This window comes from Chiloscyllium punctatum, chromosome 20 (genome assembly GCF_047496795.1).
Source record: "Chiloscyllium punctatum isolate Juve2018m chromosome 20, sChiPun1.3, whole genome shotgun sequence".
NCBI classification, from domain to species: domain Eukaryota; kingdom Metazoa; phylum Chordata; class Chondrichthyes; order Orectolobiformes; family Hemiscylliidae; genus Chiloscyllium; species Chiloscyllium punctatum.
In genome coordinates this window covers 63,365,172-63,391,709 of record NC_092758.1, presented here as the reverse complement: position 1 = coordinate 63,391,709, position 26,538 = coordinate 63,365,172, and the positions used below count along the sequence as shown (strand labels likewise).

Below are 26,538 nucleotides of genomic sequence, written 5' to 3'. Positions count from 1 at the left end.
GCAATGAGGATCTTATTTCAATGTATTAGCTAATCTCACCTCACTTTGTACATTCCATGATTCTGCCAGTCACTGGTGAGAAACCAATTTCTGTCTTGAATGTCTGAGTGCTTACCTGACAGATGCAGCTTTCTGATTGATTCTCCAGCCATTCATGGACATGTCCATTCATCAACATCTCAGGCTATTGCCCATCCGCAGCGATTGGCTGTACCCTTCATCCAGGGATTTCTTTTTAATATTCATCATGGGATGAGGACATTACCAGCTGGGCCAGCATTTATTGCCCATCTCTAATTGCCCAGAAGGCAGTTAAGATTCAACCACATTGCTACAGGTCTGGTGTCACATGTAGGCCCAGCCAGGTAAGGATGGCAGTTTCCTTCCCTGAAAGGCATTAGTGAACCAGATGGATTTTTCCAATAATTGGTAATGGTTTTGTGGTTATCATCAGATTCTTAATTCCAGAATTTTATTGAATTTAAATTCCACCATCTGCTGTGGTGGGATTTGAGCCTAGATCCTCAGAACCTGGATTTCTGAATTAACTGTCCAACGACAATACCACTAGGTTATTGCCTCCCTGCTTTAATGGTAACACAAAAGAGTACATGAAGGGTGAGGGTAGGGGAGAATCTTGAATTTCATGCAGAGACAGGAGTTTATTCTCAGAAATCTAATCTGGATAGCATTCCAGCTTCTGTCAAATTGCAACTGCTCAATACAAATAAAAAATGGCTGCCAGCACATTCACAATAGTTAGAGTAAGTTGTTTTGTTTTGACTCTGGGTGGTAAGTGCAATTTGGAAAATATGAAGCTCTTCAGAGGGCAAATGGACCAAAATCTATGAATGCCTCATAAATGATGAAAGATATCTGCCATTAAATTACACCATGAGCAGCTTATGCATTGACCCACAAAATCTTGTCCAAATGCAATCAAGAGCATGATTGATCATGAAAATTAATTCTAATAATCTCTCTGAAGCAGAAGTGACCACCTTTAAGGTTATCATCTGGGTGCACCAATTCTCAATCATGTTCTAAAGGTGCCAAAGGTGCTCAAGAGCTTGGAGCTGTTTTCCTTTGTAAATATGGGTTCGTATATCCAATATGCTGTTTCATGTTTACAGATGCTGCCTGACTGACTGTGCTTTTCCAGCACCACACTTTTCAGTGGCACACTGCATGAGTTTTCTTTGGCACCAGAATGATGGTAGTCTTCTTGAAGCTAGTGGGGACTTCAGATCGTAGTAAGAAGAGGTTAGAGATGTCAGCAAATCTTACCGCCAGCTGGTACATGCAGGTTCTGCATACACAGTCAGGGACTCCATTTGGGCTACTCTCAAAAAGGCTGATCTGATGTCTAAAGCGGTGACTGTAAGTACAAGCGCATCCGAGACTATCAGGGCAGATGACATTGTTTCATCCTATCTTTCTTTGAGTCGTCAGCAAACCTTCAATTCCTTCAGTCAAGTCATTTATATATATTTGGAAAGGAGACCAAGAACACCTCTTGCGCAGTTAACGCTTCCTTTTTAAACATCTATGGAAAACTCTGGGATGGAATTTTCCAAGCCCTTGTTCAGTTTTGGCAATGGCGAGAAATGTGGGAGAATAAAGTGAAATGGGGTTTATCATGACTTATGATAAAGCCTCATATCACTCTGGCATGATTGGTTAGGAATCTCATTACTGAGAAGCTGTTCTGTTTTTGATATTCCTCATGGGGGTTCATTGCATCTGTCTAATTGGAGCCTGCAATGATAGCTACTATCACGGTCGGTGAAGTCATATAAAGGCAGCAGAGAGAAATCAAAGATATGGAAAGGTGTCAGCAAACCTGGGAACAACAGTAGACCCCGATGGCTGGTGCACAGTCTCCAGAGGGAGACACTGCAGCAAAAGGTACTCTTAGGATGCAGAGGAGGATGAGGTGAGCTAAAGACTATAATCCTCACTATCATTTCCTCCAGATGACCAAAGTACAATGCAGGCACAATTTGAGGATGTCCCAAGAAAGCTAAATAGAAATCGAAAGATTAGTTGCAAAAGCAAATGCAGTTTCTTTGTTTGTTAATACTTTATCTTTCCTGTTGTTCAATTAAACTACTATTAACATCTGTTTAAGTGCTTTTCAACACTTGCTGCTTGTAAAAATGAGGATACTGTACGTTCTGATGGGCTTTGGGGAAAGACGAACACAGATTCAAATGAGGTTACAACATTGTCTGACACTAAGGAAAGTAAGCTTCTCAGGTTTCATTCATGATCCTGTATCCGAGAACTGCATACCGAGTTTTGCTATATCCATTATGATTTTGAGAGTATCCTGATGCAGATCCTATTCACCAACCTATCATCATTCAACGTCTGCAAATTTACAATTGTTAGATAACAATATTATACTTAAATAGATTTCACTCCAATGCCCAGTGTGACAGAAGCTGGACTTAAGAGATCTTCTCCTACCAGATGAATAGTGGCACGAGACAGAGTTTGCAGTTAACAAAGCTGTATATATCACTCATCCATCTATGACTGTGTTTCCTTATTAAACACTAAGATAGGATGAACCTTTGTCCCCCAATCCCTCCCTTCAGAAGAGTATGCTCTGATGAATGATCTCATGATCACTCATACAAAGTAGCCATAAGTATACAAGGACTTATTACGAAGTATTCTCATTAACTATGAATTCAGTAATCTCCTCAACAAAGTGCAAAGTCTTGCGGCACTCATGAACATACGATTAAAGAGTGTCTGAAATCTATTTTTATTCTGTTCACTTCAGTTCCTGGAGGCAGTTAGAGAGGTCACGAGGCCACCAGGGAGCTGCGGAGCTTGTCGGGATACGTGAGTATACAGTATAAATTACTTACTTTTAGGTCCCGCATTCTTCAGTTCCTGGAGGCAGTCGGAGGTTACATATTTGGGCGGTTGCTGTACCTGAAACATTACTCGGGTAGTTTCTTCCACCCATCATCCTCCTCTAACCAAAATGAAATTCTGTGCGTTGGTTGGTAAGGTGACAAGTGTTTTCTTTCGTGTTTCATTTCTTCAGCGGTCTATTTAGGAATTTATAATAGTGGGAATGGAGATTAGATTACTTACAGTGTGGAAACAGGCCCTTCGGCCCAACAAGTCCACACCGACCCGCAACCCACCCATTCCCCTACATTTACCCCTTTACCTAACACTATGGGCAATTTAGCATGGTCAATTCACCTGAAGTGCACATCTTTGGACTGTGGGAGGAAACCGGAGCACCCGGAGGAAACCCACGCAGATACGGGGAGAATGTGAAAACTCCACACAGTCAGTCGCCTGAGTCAGGAATTGAACCCGGATCTCTGGCGCTGTGAGGCAGCAGTGCTAACCACTGTGCCACCGTGCCGCCCACAAGAGGAAGAAGAAGGCTTATGTGAGGATGAGGCATGAAGGCTCAGTTAGGGGTTTCAAATAAATTAGCCAGAAAAGATGGAAAGATAGGGCTGAGAAGAGCCAGGAGGGGACATGAGAAGTTGTTGGCAGATAGGATCAAGGAAAATCCTAAGACCTTCTATAAGTATATCAGGAATAAAAGAATGACTAGAGTAAGATTAGGGCCAATCAAAGAAAGTAATGTGAAGTTGTGTGTAGAATCTGAGGACATAGGGGAAGCGCTGAATGAATACTTTTCGTCAGTATTCACATTGGAAAAGAGCAATGTTAGTGAGAATACTGAGACGCAGGCTACAGGATTGCGGTTGACAAAGAAAAGGTTTAAGCAATTTTGGAAGACCCCTAGGCCTGATGGGATTTATCCCCAGATTGTCTGGGAAGCCAAGGGGGAGATTGCAAAGCCTTTGGCTTTGATCTTTATGTCATCATTGTCGACAGGAGTAGTGCCAGAAGACTGGAGGATAGCAAATGTTGTTCCCTTGTTTAAGAAGGGGAGTTAGGACAACCCTGGTAATTATAGGCCAGTGGGCCTTACTTCGGTTGTGGGTAAGGTATTGAAAAAGGTTATAAGAGATAGAATTTATAATCATCTAGAAAGGAATAAGTTGATTAGAGATAGTCAGCATGGTTTTGTGAAGAGTAAGTCATGCCTCACTAACCTTATTGAGTTCTTTAAGAAGGTGACAAAACAGGTGGATGAAGGTAAAGCAGTTGATGTGGTGTATATGGACTTCAGTAAGGTGTTTAATAAGGTTCTACACAGGAGGCTATTGCACAAAATACAGAGTTTTGGGATTGAAGGTGATTTAGTGGTTTGGATCAAAGATTGGCTAGCTGAAAGAAGACAGAGTGGTGGTTGATGGGAAATGTTCATCCTGGAGCTCAGTTACCAGTGATGTGCTGCAAGGATCTGTTTTGGGGCCACTGTTGTTTGTTATTTTTATAAATGATCTGGATGTGGGCGTAGATGGTGCGTTAGTAAATTTTCAGATGACACTAAAGTAGGCAGAGTTGTGGATAGTGCCAAAGGATGTTGTGGGTTACAGAGGGACATAGATAAGATGCAGAGCTGGGCTGAGAAGTGGCAAGTGGAGTTTAATGCAGAAAAGTGTGAAGTAGTTTTCTTTGGAAGAAGGAACAAGAATGCAGAGTACTGGGATAATGATAGAATTCTTCAACACCAGATTATAGTCTAACAGGTTTAATTGGAAGCACACTAGCATTTGGACCGATGCTCCTTCATCATCACCTGATGAAGGAGCGTCGCTCCGAAAGCTAGTGTGCTTCCAATTAAACCTGTTGGACTGTAACCTGGTGTTGTGTGATTTTTAACTTTGTTCACCCCAGTCCAACACCGGCATCTCCAAATGATAAAATTCTTGGCAGTGTGGATGAACAGAGAGATCGTGGTGTCCAGGTGCATAAATCCCTGAAAGTTGACACACAGATTGACTGGGTTGTTAAGAAGGCATACAGTGTGTTGGTGTTTATTGGCAGATGGATTACGTTTTGGAGCCACAAGGTCATGCTTCAGCTGTATAAGACACTGGTAAGGCTGCACTTGGAATATTGCATACAGTTCTGGTCACCGCATTAGTGGAAGGATGTGGAAGCTTTGGTAAGGGTTCAGAGGAGATTTACTATGATGTTGCCTGAATAGAGGGACGGTCTTATGAGGAAAGGCTGAGGGAACTGAGACTGTTTTCGTTGGAGAGAAGAAAGTTGGGAGGTGACTTAATAGAGACATATAAGATAATCAGAGGGTTAGATAGGGTGGACAGTGAGAATCTTTTTCCTCAGATGGTGAAGGCTAACACGAGGGGACATAGCTTTAAATTGAAGGGTGATAGACTTAGGACAGATATCAGGGGTAGTTTCTTTACTCAGAGAGTTGTAGGGGCATGGAATGACCTGCCCTGCTATAGTAGTAGACTCACCGATTTTAAAGGCATTGGACATACAATGAAATGGTGTAGGTGAGATTGGTATCAGAGAAGTTTCACAGATCGGTGCAACATCAAGGGCCGAAGGACCTATACTGTGCTGTAGTGTTCTATGTTCTGTGTTCTATATTCTATATTTCTCAGAGATGAGCAGTGCCTCAGCAGTATAGCTTCTATCCTCCTTGGAATGAATAAAGGGACAAGCATAAATGAAGTGTAATCTGTGCCACCTATGTGTCCAGAATGTTTGATTTCTCCTTGTCCTTCCATTATGTCTGGATGCAGACCTGTGATTTACAGCCACGATAAAGGCAGTTTGTTTTGTAATAGAATCTGTTAGTGTGGAATATTTGGGTGGATGGCTCTGGAGGTATTTGTAACTCAGAATGATGAACATGTCCTGCTCAGAAGCAGGGTCACCCTCCACAGCTTCTACAGGATTGGAGATCCTAGGCAGGGTGGTGGTAGAAGGCCCTAAGAGCATAGGAACAGGAATATGTCATTCAGCCCCTTGAGACTGTTCCACCAATCAATGAAAATTGGCCTAACTGCATAAACCTGCCTTTGGCCCATATCCCTTAATGTCTTTGCTTTTTGAAACTTTTTCTATCTCAGAATTAAAATTGACCAATCAAACACCCACTGCTATATGTGTAAAAGATTTCCAAACATCTACCAGCTTTTGTGTGTTGAGGTGCTTCCTAACATCTCTCTGGAACAGTCTGCCCTCATTTCGCAGACTATCCTGCATAGTTCTAAAATCCCCAACCAGTAGAAATAGTTTGTCTTGATCTACCCTGTCTTTTCCTGTTAGTATTTTGAAGACATCCAAAACCTTCTAAGTTCTACAGAAAACAGGCCTAATTTACACAGTCTCTCCTCATAACTTAAGCCCTGAAATCCAGTTTTCATTGTTGTAAACCTACACTGTACCTGCTCCAAGGCCAATATATCCTTCCCAAAATGTGGTACCCAGATCTGCACATAGTACTCCAAGTGTAGTCTAACCATGGTGTGTAGAACTACAGCATACTTCTACATCCCTGTCCTCCAGCCTTCTAGATACAAAGGCCAACATTCCATTAGCTCTCTTGATTATGTTCTGCACCTGTTTGTGGCATGTTAATGATCTATGCATCTGAACCTCCAAGTCCCTTTTGACATCCATTGTATTTAACCTCACACCATTAAGAAAGTATCCTGATCTATTCTTTTTCGGTTGAAAATGGATTATCTCACATTTGCTTACATTGAACTCCATCTGCCACAGTTTTGTCCATTCATTTAGTTTATCAATATCCTTTGTAATTATATGCTATCATCGACTGTCTACAATGCTGCCTACTCTGGATTGTCTGTGGTATCCTGAATGGAAGCTTCTGGGTGGATGGAGGTTCTGTTTCTGGTTCCTCCTTCTGCTGACACCTGCTTGTCTCTTTGAAAGGAAGGGGCACTTGAAATTAAATTTTGGTGTCCCTTTAAAACCATTTTTCCTTTAGTATTCCCTGTGTGGCATGATACCTCATGTGACTGTTGTTAGAGCAGTTACTTCCATTCACCAAAAATAAATAATTTAGAATGTCATCCCATCCGCCGACCGTCTTTAACTTGTCTACACTGTTGTGCACCATTTTCTCCTGAAATGAAACAGAAGGAGGAATTGAGTAAGATTAAAGTGGCTTCAAGAGCTATTATTGGTAGTGTCTATGTGGTGAGATGTGCCACTGAATGAGTAGAAAGCGCAAAAGAAAGGAGGGTTAGCAGTTTGGGAATCCTGTAGTGGGGGAGAGCATTTAAGTGGAAGTGTTGCATGCAAAATTATAAGTAGGAGACCACTTTCCTTAATGGGAAGTGTGTGCAGTAGCAGAGTTATGGTGAATATGAGGTAGCAGAGAGAAAGTGGTAGCACTTAGTCTTGTGAGCACAGAAGGCTACTGAGCTTCTTTTGATGTTGCTGGATGTATATTTCACCCTGGAGAACTATTGAAAGACAAGTTAGTCCCTCATCTGCTTGCATCATTCCCTGATACACTGATCTGAGTGTCTACATCCATCCAGGCTGGCAGCACCTGGCACTGTGGCATTCTTTGGCTATCTGGAGGGAAAAGGACAGTTCTCCTCTCTACCACTACCTCTGCCAGGGTCACCCGTAACAAGGACAGAATGCCCCTGGTGCTCACCTTCCACCCTACCAACCTTCATATAAACCAAATCATCCGCCGACATTTCCGCCACCTCCAAAAAGACCCCACCACCAGGGATATATTTCCCTCCCCACCCCTTTCCACCTTCCACAAAGACCGTTCCCTCCGTGACTACCTGGTCAGGTCCACACCCCCCTACAACCCACCCTCCCATCCTGGCACTTTCCCCTGCCACCGCAGGAACTGTAAAACCTGCGCCCACACCTCCTCCCTCACCTCTATCCAAGGCCCTAAAGGAACCTTCCACATCCATCAAAGTTTTACTTGCACATCCACTAATATCATTTATTGTATCCGTTGCTCCCGATGCGGTCTCCTCTACATTGGGGAGACTGGGCGCCTCCTAGCAGAGCGCTTTAGGGAACATCTCCGGGACACCCGCACGAATCAACCACACCGCCCCGTGGCCCAACATTTCACCTCCCCCCCCACTCTGCCGAGGACATGGAGGTCCTGGGCCTCCTTCACCGCCGCTCCCTCACCACCAGATGCCTGGAGGAAGAACGCCTCCTCTTCCACCTCGGAACATTTCAACCCCAGGGCATCAATGTGGACTTCAACAGTTTCCTCATTTCCCCTTCCCCCAACTCACCCTAGTTCCAAACTTCCAGCTCAGTAACTGTCCCCATGACTAATCCGGACTTGTCCTACCTGCCTATCTCCTTTTCCACCTATCCACTCCACCCTCTCCTCCCTGACCTATCATCCTCATCCCCTCCCCCACTCACCCATTGTACTCTATGCTACTTTCTCCCCACCCCCACCCTCCTCTAGCTTATCTCTCCACGCTTCAGGCTCACTACCTTTATTCCTGATGAAGGGCTTTGCCCGAAACATCAACTTCGAAGCTCCTTGGATGCTGCCTGAACTGCTGTGCTTTTCCAGCACTATTAATCCAGAATAATGAAGCGGGAAGCCAACTTCCCTTTCATGGTCACATCTTTGGTAATAAAAGGCAAGCAGTAGAACAGAGAAGGTTCTCTCCTGGCTTGCCGTGTTGCAGTTGCTGTGGATTAACTACAATGTCCATTATGCAAATATCAGATTGTCCTGCATCAGCAAGGTCTTCCACCTCTGCAAATGCATGATTCAAAAAGAAGGCCAATGCAGAGTCTGGATGCATAGTGAATGTGGTGAGCAGTGGAATGTTACTCAAAAAAAGTCACCATGGGACATGATGCCACACTGTCCATGACACTCCACGAAAATAAAACTTCGTCAAAAGAGGGGCAAGCTCAGTCCTTACTATCCATTTTTACATTTTTATCCAACTTTCTTTCATACTCTAAATTTTTTCCTTTTTCTTAATTTTTTGCTGTTGTTTTTAATAGTCTAACAAAGTCTGACCTGCCACCCATTTTTGCACAATTAGGTGTTTTTTATTTACAATTATTCAAATGAATGATGCAAGCAGGTTGAGGGACTAACTAGTCTTCCAATGGTTCTTTCTTGCAAATAAAGGTCTGCCGCCTGTAGAGTCTTTCGAAAGCTGCTTCAATAATAATGTTATTTCTCAATGTAGAGATGCTGCAACATTTATTCCCCCTCCTTAAGAGCAAGATAGATTTAAGGGCAAGATGGCCGACCCCCCCAAAAACTCCCTTGACCCTGAGGTCATCCCATAGCGTCATGCTCAGTGAGACAGGAAGGCTGCAAAATCATGCAAATGACTGACCTCATTTTGGAACACAAAGCCAGCCCCTTTTACACTGCAGAAGCACTCAGAGCCTGAATATTCATGATCCCAGAATAAGATCAAACTAACAACTTCCCAAATGATCGGTCCTGCTTCAAAATCCTTAAATTCTGCTGATTGGAGAAGTAGCAAGGAGTTCCTTATCCCTGTCCCTGCATGGTGGCTGACAGGAAAATCCTGAACTGATATCAACGAAAGAGATCAAAATGCAGATAGTCTTTAAGACTTCAAGACATGGATATGGCAGTGTAAATCTGGAAGCTGGCGCTATCAGTTTAATAATTCCATAGCAAATAAAGTATGCAGATCAGCAAACATTCCTAATCAGTGTACCTAAATGGATATTTATGGACAAACATTAATCCTGGTGTTATGGGAAAAGGCTACTATTCATTAATATAAGCTGTAGAAATGACTGAAGATAGATCAGCTGTCACAGTAATTGTTGGCAGTGGCAGTCCCCATACCAGATGTGATATCAAACATGCAAATGTTATAGTCCTCGAGCTTTCTGTGCAGTTAGTATGTGAGTTTTAAAATCCCAGAAGCATGTGGCACAGCTTTGCTTTAACCTGGCATTGATGTTTACTGCTTCACAGAACAGGCACTGATTCTTGTGCCATTCAAAATAGAACACATGGCATCTAGCCTGGTATCCAAGGAGACTCGAGTGACTCAAGCACAGTAAATTTCAGAACATAAAGCCATTAGGAAACACAGCTTTTTGAAAAATTAGTGTGTCAATATAACTTGTATAGTTGCACAAAGCATGTTTTTAAAATCTCCTTTCTATTTAAGCAATGTTAATTTCTGTTTATATTTTAGAAATTGAGAGGTCATTCATTTAGCAATTGCGTGGCATTATACAAAAGGACAGACTAGTTTTCTCCTAGCACCAATGAAGTACACGAAAGATATCAGGAAGAAACTCTATTCTGGTTACATATTGTGCCATGACTTCATTACTTAGGCCGAAGTACTTGCTGAACTCCTCAGTAAGCCTTCTAATCTCTGCACGCTGGGTTTTCAAATGTTAGCATTTAGAGTGTAATCATAGGAGTCTAAAAACAGAGTAGAGAAGTTTTATTTTGTACAGTTTCCCAAGAAAATAACACAACTTAATAAGTGGCAACCCACTATCACTGAAGCAAGAATTTAACATTTAGGTCTGCAGGCCACAGCATTTGTCATGAAGATGCATTTTATAAAATAGTCCTCACTGTTTATATTTGTAACAAGTTATTTTAGTCACTGCATAATGTTGTTTGTGATATATTTCTTCATATAGGTAAAGTTGCAGTGTTCTTACCAGACCATACAACTGCTCTCTCATTAGAGAGACAATTGGTGATGGCTTAACCTGACAGTCATCACATCTCAGGTGAGGGGAGAGATTGAGGAGAAACCTTCATAGTAACTGCAGACAGTGTGGGAATTGAACCCACCCTATTGGCCTCACTCTGTATTACAAACTAGCCATCCAGATAACTCATTTAACTGGCCTCTTTGCTTTCTACATGTTAGATAACATAATAGATATCACAGGCAGTTGCATTTATACTGAATCAGTTATGTGGAGGCTTATTAATAATTAACTACAGACACTAATATGACATCTCAGATTTACATATGTTTACTTAGATTGCTATCATTTTACAAACATGTTTGCCAAACAGACTGAATAGCAGGATGAATATCTGTCTGCTGACTGCAAATATACAGACAGTAAGATGGAGACTAATTATATCAGAGCATTGCATGTTGTAATATCATTTAGTCAGCTTAAGGTACAGTGCCTTTCTGAGATCTATGCAATAATACAGCAGTGTGTAAAATGATTAGCAGTTGTCAAAAATTTAAAATATCTCCAAATCACCAGCTGGAAAATTAATCAAGCATTCATGTAATTTTACTGAAATAATTTCACACAAATTTATATAAAAAATAAATAGAAATACTTTAGCAAACATATAATCGTACTGAACTTGAATGTATACATCTTTGCCATACTATATGTAGCTAGAGACAATTCAATAGTCACAGTCTGTTCTGTCTTTTTAAACAGTTTGCATATCAAACTTTTTCTATCATTACTATTAAGTCCCAGTCTATGTGTCTATTAGAATGCTGCTCTACAACATTTCACAATGACAAAACCACACAGCAAATGTCAGACAGTGTTAACCCTGATCTATTCATTGTTTCCATTGGGATCATGTCCTCCCTCACCTCCATTTTCCATGACACTAGTTCTCATTGCATCCGTAGCTTCTCCTGTGGCATTTTTTGTAAATATGCTGCAGTCCATGTTGACCAATGCAAGCTGTAACTAGACACTAGTGACAGGAGATTAAGTAGCCATTAAGTAATCACATCTTGATGAGATGTGAGTATAGATTGAACAGCTGAGGCTGCCTGAAATAGAGAGAGCACTGTTATAGACATCAGTTGGAGTGACAAATGACTTGTGTATAGCCAGTATAAATGCCTGTCTACAATATTCATGTAGAGGAAGCAGGGAGAATGATCAGTGTGGGACCTTCAGTAACTTATATTAATGATCGAAATATCACGTGAGCCTACCATTCATTAAAAGATAATGCAATCCAACAAAAAATGTAAACATCCTTGATGCTTCAGGCGTGCACCTAGAATAGTTTGATCATTCACCTGATTTTTTTTCTAAACTTCATAATCATCGCCATGTAAATAATAAATGCTGTGAAGGAAGTTAGAACCTTAATCTAATCAAATGGTTTCGACATTGTTCATAAATTGTACAAGGTTTATATTTCATGATTTATGATGTCATCAGAATCCAATGATTAAATTACAGCCTTCACATTATTCAGTTTACTGGACTGAGTGCTGTTATCCATAGTAAGTTCCTGGTACAGGACTTTTAGAACATTTGGCAGTTCATGATTTGAGGTCACATTAACAGCTAATACCACCAAATGGTAAAGGGCTCTCTTTTAAAAAATGCATTTCAACAACTGGGTCCCTATATCCCAGAAGTGAAGTTTTAAGAAGTTAGTTATTTATGTTGTTGATATATATTCATAAATGACTTTGTTCATGTAGATGGCAGATACACTTCTACATAATTTCACACTGTGTGTTAGAAGTCAACACAGAGCTTTCTCAACATCAGTCAAAATGATAGCTTCAACGAGCTGGTATCAATTTTATATTTTAATGTGGCAATATAAGTGTCTCTATAGTATCTGACCACTTATTATTCACTTGTGTTGGCAGTGTGACCCAAGAAATGGTGGATGGAGCATCCACCAGTGATAGTTTGAGGTGTGCTGCTTGTCCTATATGCAAGCTAAGCTTGTGTCTCAAAATGGCTTGGACTTCATGGCAATTACAAATAGGTGTTACAATGGGGACACAAGGCTGCAATCTATCCCCTGCTCAACTACCTATTGCACACTGAATACTAAAATCAGGCACAATGAGACAAATATAAAATACATGTAAACTATAGCACTCTCAACCCTGAATTTGCTGGTCACATGTTCAAGTTCCATTGCAGAAATCTCTCAACTGACAGTTCTAAGGAAGTTCTCAGGAAGTACTACATTGACAGTGATGACTTTTTTTTTAAAAAGGTGAGACTTTGTTTGGGACCCCATCTGCTCAAAGGTCTCATGAAAGTAAAGCTTGGGTTCTACCAGGGAAATGTGCCTCAATGAATATCTTTAAATATCCTATCTGATATTTGCATATTGCTATTTGTGGGGACTTACTGTGTCTTCTATGACATTTCTTGCAATACCGTGGTAACTGTACATCAGATTGAATATTCACAGCATAGAAGGAGGCCATTTGGTCTTCCCAGTCCATGATGCCTCAGTTATTAGTCTGATTTTCTATCCTTTCCACATTGACATGCGAAGTCTTTTCTCTTCAGGTACATCGTCGATTCTTCTTGAAAGTCATAGTTGAATCTGCCTCCAAGGGCAATAAATTCCAGATTGTAACCACTTGCTCTGCAAAAAGATTTTGATGCCGTTCATGATTTAGTATATGTCAGTCTCCATATGGCTATATCACGGATAGTTAAGGGCTTCATGAGTCAGATATCTGAAGTTTATTTACTGCATTAATTATTTGCAGTGTTATGATATAACAGACTTTCACACATGCTTTCAGTCTGTGATTCCTGATTTTTCTATAGGCACAAAAGCACACACAAATAGTTGTCTACACTGACTCCATTTCACAGAGAGAATGACACTAAATATGTTGACATTTGTTGCATTAGTGGTATTTTTAATTTGATATATAAAAGGAAATTTGGAGAAATAGTCACAAGCATGCAATCATGTCATAGTCATGGAAAAATTCAGTTGCAATCTTGTATTACAGTTCAGATGAAATCTCATGTGGAAGATGAGATTCCCCTATGTGTTGAGATTGATGAAGTTGACATGTATCATACAACTAGATCAGTTGATCAATGCCTTACTAAGACAGGGCCAACATATGCATTCACATCCCAACCTTTTGGTTATTTTTGCACCTGTATCTTTAAGTAGAGCTTGAGGAATTATGACTTGTTTATGTTTGAAGATTACATTGTTGGGGAGTCTTAATTCATCTTTGAATGTCCAGAACAAACAGTACAGCTCAGGGACCTATTGGATGCATTGATGCTACCTGTTGCTGATTAACTTGAACAATTCCTCCAGCAGAGGGTACTAAGAGGGATAAGCATCATGTCAACACATAACATTTACAGCCTGGAAGCAGTCAGCAGCACTGAGGAGTGGATTGTCCAGCGACAGCTCCCGTGATCAGCAGCAGCAAGAGTATCCAAAAGTGTGAGACTAAAAGGTAGAGGCATCACTTTGGTGCATACATTACAGCCTAGTAGCAGTTACCTGCAGTGAGGGATAGAGTATTTCGTACATCCTCAGTTATCTGAACAAGGTCTCAAAGTCCTGATTCTTGGGTAAACTCTAGTATCTGAACAAAATACTCCCCTCCTGTGTCGTTTGGATAACTGATATTGTACAGGAGTAGTTAGCATAGTTTTGTGCATGGGAGATCACGCCTCACACATTTGTTAGAGTTCTTTGATGAAGTGACCCATGAAGGTTGATGAGGGGAGGGTGATAGATGTACACTATATGGATTTCAGTAAGGTCTTCGATAGGGTTTCACATGGTAGGCTGCTCTGGAAGGTTAGATTGTATGGAATCCAGGGGGACCTGGCAAATTGGATACAAAATTGGTTTGATGGTAGGAAGCAGAGGGTAATACAAGGCTGCTTGTCGGACTTGAGGCCTGTGACTGGAGTGCCTCAGGGGTCGGTGTTGGGCCCATTGCTGTTTGTTCTCTGTATCAATGATTTGGATGAGAATATACAAGGCATGATTAGAAGTTTGCAGATGACACTAAAATAAGTAATATCGTGGACAGTGAGCAAAGGTAACAGAAATCAGGACCTTGATAAACTGGGAAGTGAGTTGAGAACTGGCAAATGGTGTTTAATATAGATAAATATGAGGTCTTGCATTTTGGAACTCAAATCAAGATAGGAGTTTCATGGTAACTGGTAGGATATTAAGGAGTGCAAGGGAACAGAGGCACCTTGGAGTTCAGCTGAAAGTGGCACAGATAGACAGGGCAGTGAAGAAGGCTTTTGGCAGAATGGGCTTTATCAATCAGGGTACTGAGTATAGAAGTGGGGAAGTTATGTTATGTTGGTGAGGCTGCACATGTATTGTGTTCAGTTTTGGTCACCTTGTTATGGGAAGGATGTGTTAAACTAGAAAGAGTGCAGAAGAAATTTACAAGGATGTTGCCAGGACTCAATGGTCTAAATTATAGGGAGAAGTTGGATAAGCTAGGACTCTTTTCTTTAGAGCACAGGGAGCTGACGGTGGGGCCTTCTCAAGGTGTATAAGATCATGATAGGCACGGATAGGGTGAATTCACTCAGTCTTTTTCCCAGGGTTGGGAAATCACGGACCAGAGAGCATCAATTTAAGGTTAGAGGGGAAAGAATAAAAGGGAACCTAAAGGGGCAACTTTTGTTTTACACAGAGGGTGGTGCGTGTATGGAATGAGCCACCAACAGAAATGGTTGAGGCTGGTACATTAACAACATTTAAAAGGCATTTGGACAAGTACATGGAGAGAAAACGTTTAGAAGGATATGAGGTTAACGTGGATGGACATTTTGGTCGGCATGGACCAGTTTGAGCTGAAGGGCCTGTCTCCGTGCTCTAGGACTCAATTGCAGCTGATCATTATCTGATGTAGCTGACTGAATCTACTTGACTGTAACCAGAATATATGAGATAAATGTTGCAGTCTGAAATCATTAATGTTATAATTGGCTCAGCTGTCATTTCATGGATAGTGATAACACCATAGATTCACATGTACTACTAGACTGATAATAGCTGGTCCATCTGTATCAATGATCAAGAAGGTTTCAGGTGGATATTTCAAGAATATGTATTCTTGATGGCATTTAAGATGAATAATGCTAATACATGGAATGTTGGACCCATTGTAAGCAGTTAGGTTATCGCCTGTGTTTTGGTACGGCATTGTGTCAGTTTTCTGAATATATATGAATAGATCAACAAGGAGCAGCCAATCAAGTAGCAAAATCATGGCCATTCTGATTGTAACCTCAAGTCTGCATTCCTGCTGACTGCTGGTAACCTTTCATCATTAGCTTATTGAGAATCTCTTTACCTCTGCCTCAAAAATTCAAGGGATGTGGCTTCCATCATTTTTTCAGGAAGAGAGTTCCAAAGACTCTCAACCCTCTGAGATAAAAAAAACCCACTTCATCTCTGTTACAAATGGCTGACCCCTGATTTTGAACAGTGACACTTAGTTTTATATTCCACCATAAGAGGAAACATCCTCTTCAAATCAGGATTTTATAAATTTCAAACAGTCCACCTCTTACACTCCAGTGGGTATAAGTCTAACCTGTCCAATGTTCACACTTTGGGACTGGAGCTGAGCGGGAACGAACAGATAGCAGTCTGGGAAGGTAAGAGATTATAAAAACTTACCTCGTGGATTTGGGGCTGACACTTCGGGAACCAGGGCTGAGTGGGAGTGTACGGAGAGCTGTCTGGGAAGGTGTGATTATAAAAACTTACCTCGTGGATTTGGGGCCTTCACTTTGGGATGAGAGCTGAGTCGGAATGAATGGACAGCAGTCTGAGATGGTAAGAGTTTCTGATTCTGAGGGGGAATCAGAATCTCACTGGAGGGCTGTGATTTGATTGGCTAACAAGGGGTCTACTAAATTTGAAAGGTGAAAATGAGGACTGCAAATGATGGGCTGATGAATGGCTTTTGCCTGAAACGTTGATTCTCCTGCTCCTCAGATGCTGCCTGATCTGCTGTGTTTTTCCAGCACCACACTCTTGATTACTAAATTTGAATCTGTGTTAAAGTGAATCTTGCTAATTTATTGATTATAACTTATTTATTAGTTACAACTTGCATAAGCAGAGATACAAAAACAGTTAAAAACAAAAAAAAATCAAAACTTATCGTATAAAATAAGGATGGAGGATCAGGTGATGTGCTTTTCTGTATGAGGTGGGAGCTGGTGGACCCCACTGTGGTTCCCAGTGACCATGTCTGTAGTAAATGTTGGTGGTTGGAAGAACTCTGGCTCAGAGTCAATGAGCTGATGTCTGAGCTTCAAACTTTGTGACAGATCCGGAGTGGGGTTCAGTTACAGAGGAAATTAGAAAACCCAAATTAAAGGAGGAGGTAAGAGTGTAGAACTCCGGAGAGGTTATTAAAATCTCCATCACAGACACAAGTAGGATAGATGAATGGAAAGGGTTAACAATCAAATTTCAAGCATGCTGGACAAATGAATGACAATGAGAAGAGGGACGGTTAATACAGGACTGAAGGTGTTATCTCTGAATGCATGCAGTATAAGGAATAAGGTAAATGAGCTCGTGGCACAGATCGAAATTGGCAAGTATGATGTGATGGGCATCACGGAGACATGGCTGCAAAGGGATCAGGATTGGGAGCTGAATATTTAAGGATATACAGCTGGACAAGCACATGGATGGCACATGTTGAGGAGTATGTAGGTTAGATTGTTCTTAGATTAAGATAAATGCTCGGCATGACATTGTGGGCCAAAGGGGCTGTACTGTGCTGTACAGTTTTGTGTTCTATATATACATCCGATCAGAAAGATAGGCAGGCGGGCAGAGGGGGTGGGGTTACCTTAATAGTAAGCAATGAAATTTATAAACAGTAAGAAATGAACTAGGTTCAGATTGTGTAGAATTTGTGTGGATAGAATTGAGGAACTACAAACATTAAAAAATCATAATTGGAATTATGTACAGGCCTCTAAACAGTAGTCAAGAGCTGGGGAGCAAAATACACCAGGAAATAGATAGGGTGTATAGGAAAGATAAAGTCACAGTGATCATGGGGGCTTTCAATATACAAGTGGAGTGGGAAAATCAGGCTGGTAGTGGATTGCAAGGAAAGGAATTTGTGGCATGTCGATGAGATTGCTTTTTGGAGGAGCTTGTGGTGGAGCCCACTAGGGGACAGAATTTAGTGTTGTACAATGAGGCAGACTTAATAAGGGAGCTTGAGGTGAAGGAACCATTAGGAGCAAGTGATCATAATATGTTTGAATTTACTCTGCAATTTGAGAGGGAGAAGATAGAATCAGAGGTAGTGGTATTACAGCTGAATAAAGGCACTACAGAGGCAAGAGGGAGGAGCTGGGTAGAATTGACTGGAAGAGGAGCCTAGCAGGAAAGGCAGTGGAACAGCAATGGCAGGAGTTTCTGGGAGTAAATCAGTAGTCACAGCAGAGATTCATCCCAAGGGAAAAGAAGCATGGTACAGGGAGGCTGCCACAACCATGGCTGACTAGGGAAGTCAGGGATAACATAAAAGCAAGGTGAAAACATATAAACCAAAGGACAGTGGGAAACCAGAGGATTAGGAAACTTACAAAGACCAACAGAGTGTGATGCTGGGAAAGCACAACAGATCAGGCAACATCCGAGGAGCAGGAGAATCGATGTTTCAGGCATAAGCCCTTCATCAGAAATAAGGCTTGTGGGCTGGGAGCTGAGAGATAAAAGGAGGGGGGGGGAGGTGAGTGAGGTTGGGGGGAAGGTAACTGAGAAAGCAATAGGTGGATGAAGGTGAGGGAGAAGGTGATAGGTTGGGGAGGTGGTGATGGACAGGTTAGGAGGGCGGTGCCGAATTGCAGGCTTGGGACTGGGATAATGTGGGGGGAGTGCAAATGAGGAAGCTGTTGAAATCCACATGTGGTTGCAGAGTCCCTAGGCAGAATATGAGGCGTTCTTCCTCCATGTCTTGGGTGGTAACGATTTAGCAGTGGAGGAGGCCCAGGCCCAGGAGTAGGAGGGGGAGTTGAAATGTTCAGCCACAGGACGTTGGGATTGGTGGGTGCGGGTGTTCTAGAGATGTTCTTTGAAATGATCCACAAGCAGGCGTCCTGTCTCCCCGATGTAAAGGAGACCACACAGGGTTCAACGGATGCAGTAGATGACATTGGTCAAGGTACAGGTGAATTTCTGATGGATGTGGAAGGATCCCTTGGGGCCTTGGACGGAGGTGAGGTGAGTGGTGTAGGCGCAAGTTTTGCACTTCCTGCGGTGGCAGGGAAAGGTGCCAGGAGTGGGGTGTGGGCTGGTGGTGGGGGTCATGGATCTGATGAGGGAGCCATGGAGGGAACACCGGTAGGGGTGGGGAGGGAAATATATCTTTGGAGGTGAGGTCCATTTGGAGGTGACGGAGTGGCGTAGGATGATGTGATGTATGCGGAAGTTGGTGGGGTGGAAGGTGAGCAGCAGGGGCATTCTTGTTGCATTGGGAGGGATGGGGCTCAAGGGTGGTGGTGCGTGAAGTAGAGTAGATGCACTGGAGGGCATAATCAATCACATGGGAAGGGAAGTTGCAATCTCGGAAGAAGGAGGCCATCTGGGACTTTCTGAGGTGAAATTAGTAATTCTGGGAACGATCCAATGGAGGTAGAACATAGAACATAGAAAAGTGCAGCACAGAACAGGCCCTTAGGCCCACGATGTTGTGCCGAGGTTTAATCCTAATGTAAAATATAATAACTTAACCTACGCACCCCTCAACTCACTGCTATCCATGGGCATGTCCAGCAGTCGCTTAAATGTCCCTAATGACTCTGCTTCCACCACTACCATTGGCAATGCATTCCACGCATTCACAACTCACTGCGTAAAGAACCTACTTCTGACATCTCCTCTATATCTTTGTCCTAATATCTTAAAACTATAACCCCTCGTACCAGTCAATCCTACCTTTGGGGAAAAGCTTATGGCTATTGAATCTGTCTATTCCTATCAGGTCTCCTCTCTTCCTCCTTCTCTCCAGAGAGAAAAGTCCAAGTTTATTCAACCTTTCTTCATAAGGCAAGCCCTCCAGTCCAGTCCAGGCAGCGTCCTGGTAAACCTTAATGCATCCTCTCCAAAGCCTCTGTATCTTTCCTATAGTAGGGCGACCAGAACTAGACACAATATTCCAAGTGTGGCATTGGGGGCTGGAGAAACAAAAATCTTAGAGGAGGTGAAGGGCATGGGTGGTGTCATGAATGTAGGTGGGGAGTTCCTGGACTAAGGGGGACAGGACGGTGTCGAGATAGGAAGAGATGAGTTCGGTGGGACAGGCACAGGCTGAGACAATGGGTCGACTGGGGCAGTTAGGTTTGTGAATTTCCGGGTAGAAGGTAGAATCGGGCAGTGCAGGGTTCATGGACAATGAGGTTGGGAGCTGTGAATGGGAGATCCCCAGAGGTGATGAGGTTGTGGATTGTCTGGGAGATGATGGTTTGGTGATGGGAGGTGAGGTCATGATCAAGGGGCAGTAGGAGGAGGTCTCTGCGGGTTGGGGCCTAGCTTCAGTGGTGTAGAGGTTGGAGCGCCACACTACCAATGCACCCCCTCCTTGTCTGCAGGTTTGATGGTGAGATTAGGGTTGGAGCAGAGGGAGTGGATGGCTGCGTGTTGTGAGGGCGAGAGGTTGGAATGGGTGAGGCGGTTGGACAAGTTGAAGCAGTCGATGTCACGGAGGCAGTTTGAAATGAAGAGGTCAAGGGCGGATAACAGGCCAGCATGGGGTGTCCAGGTGAATGAGGTGTGTTGGAGTGGGAGAAGGGGTCCTTGGTGGGTGGGCGGGTGGCTTAGTTGAAAAAAGTGGGCCCGAAGGTGGAGGCAATGGAAGAAACATTCAAGGTTGCAGCGTGTGTAGAACTCATTAATCTGGGAGCATAGTGGGATAAAGGTGAGGCCTTTGTTGATGACTAAATATTCGTCCTCTGTGAGGAGGAGGTCTGGGGGACTGGTGAACATATGGCAGGGCTGGGAGCTAGGACCTGGAGTGGGGCTGGAACTGGAGGTGAGGAGAGAGACAGTTGTTTGAGTGAGCCTGATTATAGGATCAGGGGTGACATCACCAACAGACGTGATGATCACAAAGGGGGCAGAGTGGGACTTGTAGTGGTATCCATAGGGGCGGAAGTGACATCATGAGTGATGTGGGTGATGTTTCAGTTTGGTTCTAGGTGGGTGACATCACTGGTGGCGGAAATGACGTTGGCGATAGAGTCTTCTGTGTCTAGGTGAGTGATGTCTTCAGGGGTGGAAGTGGTTGCCACTGTGGCAACTGTGGGGGTGGAAGTGATGGTCTAGGTAGGTATCGTGTCTGCGCTGGGGGCAGTGAAACTAGCAGCGGAGGTGAATCATACGACGGTTGGGGCAGCGTAGTTGGGAGGTAGTTGGATGGACGGCGATCACAGAGGTGGTGTGGTCAGACATGGCTGCGGTCTGTGTGGCCGCGGCAGGGGTGGAAGTGACATCATTCGCCCCAGCGGTCGTGGAAGGTGTGGCTGCATGGCTAATGGCATCTGGGCAGTTCCAGAGGCCAGGAGAAGGTTCTGGAAGTTTTGAGGAAACCTGCGTATTGAGAGAAGTACATAAAAGTTTGTTTAACTTGCGTTCTTTTATGTCCGATGTGGCAGAGAAAAACCGTTGGTTGAGCGCATGAATCCTTCTGATGGTGTAGAAACGTAGAGTCCGTTACAGGTCTGGGAGAGTGTGGCTCTGAGCTGGGGCAGGACTGACTGGCAGTGCATGGCTGATAGTGTGGAGCGGAGGATCCAGAAAGAGAATTGTTGCTGAAGGTTTCGGATTTGTAGTGTGTCGTCAAAGACCAATCGAGGACAACAAAAAGAGAAATAATGAGGGAGAAGATTAAATATGAGGGTAATATAAAGGAAAACTGTAAGAGTTTCTTTAGATATATAAAAGACAAAAGCGATGCAAAAGTGAATATTGGGCTGCTGGAAAATGACATTCGAGAGATAGTAATGGGAATAAGAAAATGGCTGAGGAACTGAATAATTACTTTGCGTCAGTCTTCATGGTGGAAGACATCAGTAATATCCAAAAATTGAAGAGAGTGAGGGGCAGAGCTGAGTATGGTGGCCATCTCCAAGGAGAAGCTGCTAGAAAAACTGAATGGCCTGAAGGTGGATAAATCACTTGGACCAGATGGACTACACCTCAGAGTTCTAAGGGAGATACCTGAAGAGTTGGTGGAGGCGTTAGTGGTGATCTTTCAGGGATTGCTAGAATTAGGGAGGGTCCCAGGGGCCTGGAAAATTGCTAACACAACACCCTGTTAAAAACGGAATTAGGCAAAAGACTGGAAATTTCAGACCAATTAGCCTTACCTCAGTTGTGGTAAGATCCGAGAATCCATTGTGAAGGATAAGATTTCCGAATACTTGGAAGTGTATGGTAAAATAGGCAAAGTCAACATGGTTTCTTAAAGGGGAGGTCATGCTTCTCAACTCTTCTAGAATTCTCTGAGGAAGTAATGTGCAGCTTAGACCAAGGAGAGCCAATGGGTGTTGTCTAACTGGACTTCAAGAAGACCTTTGACAAGGTGCAGTACAGGAGGCTACTGAGTAAGATAAGGGCCCGTGGTGTTAAAGGCAGGATGCTAGCATGGATAGAAGCATGGCTGTCTGGCAGAAAGCAGAGATTGGGGATACAAGTGGTGTTCTGCAAGGCTCAGTGTTGGGGACCACAACTTTTCACTTTATACAGTTAGTAGCAAACCCTTTCTCATTAATTAAAACAATAAGTTAACAATATGCTTCTTAAAATATACTGACCTTGTGCAGGATGTTGAACTTTTCATTTGTAAACTAACTAATTAAACCTTTTGGAAATAACTGATATTAACATTATTTAGACTGATCAGCCAGTTAAAATTTGCATTTAGTAACCAGAATGAATGCAGCTGAACTGAAACCATCCATTTGTTCATATACACCATGTTATCAAACAAAATTATTTTCATTGATCATTCTGCTGAATCCCTCATTGATGCATTACCTTGTCTTTTACAATGAGACAGACTCAGTTGAACAACTGGAAATGTGCTATAATTAGTAGTTCATAAGTTGGGTCAATTCCCAACGTGTGCTGTACTTGTTCTTATTGCTTGAAATATATAAGAATCAGCAGAAGAAATTGAAATATCAAATGATTCGAAAAATAAATTTACATGTTAGTTGTAAATCCTGTGCAAGAGCTTTTGTGCCATATGGCAACTGATGGGTTAAGGATCAATATAAAGTCGCACCAATCACAGAGTTGTTGTACAGGTACTCACCAAGCAATCAATCACAAATCAAATTGCATTGAGCCACTGGAATACATATAGAAAGGCTTCAAACAATATACTGAAAATGAAACCCTTTGTTATAAAGAGAATGAAAGAGTATGGACAAATTACACGGATGTAGGAGGAAACTAGAACCTGTCAATATGCGTAGGGGGAAGGAAAGAGTGAGAGACCTTCTTGAAGTAAAAAGAGAGAATCCTTATATAAAACAGTGATTTACTTGATTATTTTGAGATGGGCTTTGGGATATTACAAATTTATAAAATTTCCTGTTTTCAGTATTATTGAGAGCATTGTCAATGGAGAACTATTAGTTATTTTAATGTATGAAAATTCAGTTTAAACTCAATAAAAAGATATAAAAATCCTACATGGTATTTCCCTTTTTATAAATTTCTGTGAACAAATCTTTATTTCACTCAAAAAAAAATGTAAAATGAATTATTAGTTGTTTAATAAATGTATTATTTTCCTTACCTTCCATGATCCTAACCGAAAGACTTCACGTTGTGATATTATTTCAGCCTTTAACATCTTGATGCCTGTATTGTGAGAACTACTGCTGAATTATCTTTATGGTTTGATGTTGTTACCATTGTAACAATATCAAAATCTTTGTTTTCATGTGAATTTCCTTCTCAATATTCTATAACATTCCTTTTTATATTGTAGTCACTTTTCTCCTTCAGGTAATGTTTTTCCACCCCGTGGAGGAGGCAAGGGATATATATTCATTGCTGGCTAAACTTCCTTCATGAGAACTGGTGATTCTGTGCTGTATGAACTAATGTCATCATTTTGAAGTGGTTTGTGATGTGTGGTCCATGTTTAGTGAATGAATCAATTTTACTACATTTCTGTCACTGTCCATTACCAGCAAAAAAAAAGGATATGATATTTTAGTTCCGTGACTTGTATTCAGTCCACAAGCAGCAGTACTCAAGATCAAACCGTCTGTACTTTGCTTTCTGGTTAACTCTGTTGAAAAAAACTAATGGGGCTAAAGCTGGATAAATCTCCTGGACCCGCTGGCATGTACAGGTTCAGTGAGTGGGCAAAAACTTGGCAAATGGAATGTAATGTGGAGAAATATGAGGTTATGCATTTTGGCAGGAAGAATAGAGGAGTTGTATATTATATAAATGAAAAGGACTGCAGAATGGTTTTGGGAGTTCTCATCCATGCATCATTGAATCCTTACTGCACAGATAGAGGACACTCAGCCCATCAAGTCAACACCGACTGTCTGAATAGCATTCCACCCATTTTCAACCCACCATATCCCTGTAACCCCACATTTACCATGGCTAACCCACCTAGCCTGCACATCCATGGACACTGTGGACAATTTAGTATGGCCAATCCACTTCTTCTACACATCTTTGGACTGTGGGAGGAAACTGGAACACACCAAGGAAACCTATGCAGGTTAGGGGAGAATGTGCAACCTCCACACAGACAATCACCCAAAACTGGAATCGCACCCTAGGGACTGTGAGGCAACAGTGCTAACCACTGAGCCACTGTGCTGCCCTACACATCAAATAAACTCTCATCCAATTTCAGCAGGTAATAGGGAAGGCAAATGCAATGTTGGCCCTTATTTCAAAGGGAATGGAACATAAAAGAAGGGAGGTTTTGCTAAACTGTGCAACGCACTATCAAGACCAAAGCTGGATTATTGTGAACAGTTTTGGGCTCCTTATCCAAGAGAAGATATATTGGCATTAGAAGGAGTCCAAAGGAGGATTCATACTCGGTATGGAGAGACTGTCTTTTGAGGAGAAGCTGAGTAGGTTGTGCCTATACACATTGGAATATAGAAGAATGAGAGGCAACCTTAGTAAAACATACAAGTTTCTTGAATGACTCTAGAAAGGTAGATACGGAAAGGTTGCTTTCCCTTGTGGGAGAGTCTAGGACCTGAGGATATAATCTCAGAAGAAGGAGTCACATATTGAAGACAGGTGAGGAATTTCATCTCCCAGATGGCTGGAATCTGTGGCATTCTTTACCACAGAGGTCTGTTGAGTTGGTTCATTAAAAATATTCAAGGCTGCAATGGTTAGCACTGCTGCCTCACAGCGCCAGAGACCTGGGTTCATTTCCCGCCTCAGGCGACTAACTGTGTGGAGTTTGCACGTTCTCCCCGTGTCTGTGTGGGTTTCCTCCGGGTGCTCCGGTTTCCTCCCACAGCCCAAAGATGTGTAGGTCAGGTGAATTGGCCATGCTAAATTGCCCATAGTGTTAGGTAAGGAGTAAATGTAGGGGTATGGGTGGGTTGCGCTTCGGCGGGGCGGTGTGGACTTGTTGGGCCGAAGGGCCTGTTTCCACACTGTAAGTAATCTAATCTAATCTAAAAGATATTTTTAATTAATCAAGGAATCCAGTAGGGGAAAGGCAGTAAAGTGGAGTTTAGGATTATCAGTTCAACCACGATTGATTGGTAAAACATACTTGGTGATCTGCATGGAATACGTCTGCTCTAGGTCATATGGTCTATCTGAATAGTCTTATCTTCAAATAGACCATGTATTGTTTCACCAATCCTCATTTATGATCTGTATATTTGAGTCTAAGAAGAATGTTACACGGTGAGAACAGAGCTTTTCAAGACTTGACTGAAAAATACACAAAGCTGAAGTCTTCACATGAGGTGGAATAAAAGAATTGGCATGAATGTGAAATCACTATCAAGCCCTGCCATCTGTAAGTGATTGTACAGGAATTTTTTTATTTGTCCCTTCATAATATGGCATTGTCATACATTGTTGTGCAGCCAGTAGGCAGCAGGCCCTAGAAAGATTATTTGAAATTGAGAAGAATTAATCAGTATAAGTCTAACTGCTGTGAGCTTTAAGCAGGGACACAATGCAAATAGCTGATTCTGCAAAGCCTAACTTTAAGCTGAACTCACAGACAGAAGAGACTCTATTATTGCAGCTTACTGTCCCAACAGGAGGTCTTGAAAAGTTAAAGTATTACAGGCTGGACTGGGAAGAGAAAGTCCATGTAGAAGCAGCCAACAATAGCTCATAATAGCCTAAAAAAAGTTTTAAAAAATAACGTTATACCTTATATTTTGTTTTTGGTATCTTCGGTACACATTCATGCCTAAATCATTGTTTTTGTGCAAATCTTAGAGTTAATCAGGAAAGAAAAAAATTTGAAAGAGCTCAACAGCACTTCCGTTACAGTCAGGCAATAACCTATAATCAGCTAAGGCAGCAGCCATAAATCACAGCAAAATTAAATGTAGTAGGGCTGTAATCGAAAACCTAGATAATTGTAAGGTCTGAAAAATCCTGCTAAAAGATGACCACAAAATGACCAACAAACATTTGGAAGACAATGGATCTCTTATCTGAGTTTACTTTGTTCCAACAGCACATTGAGGTATGTTTTCCAGACTCTTGTGACTTTTCCAAACCAGATAAACAAGCTATAATATTTTTTTAAAAAGCTGTTTTAGGCAATGAAGACCTTCACAAATGTGGAATGTTTCAACTCTGTC

General features: G+C 42.1%; 1 long non-coding RNA gene across 1 annotated transcript in view; it reads left to right on the top strand.

Annotated features, from left to right (window-relative positions):
* Positions 1–26,538, top strand: part of LOC140492172 (uncharacterized) — a 79,997-nt gene that overhangs the window by 17,030 nt on the left and 36,429 nt on the right. The window contains exon 3 of the long non-coding RNA XR_011963511.1: positions 2,795–2,856. This is a non-coding gene — a long non-coding RNA (uncharacterized lncRNA). The remainder of the gene's footprint in view (positions 1–2,794; positions 2,857–26,538) is intronic.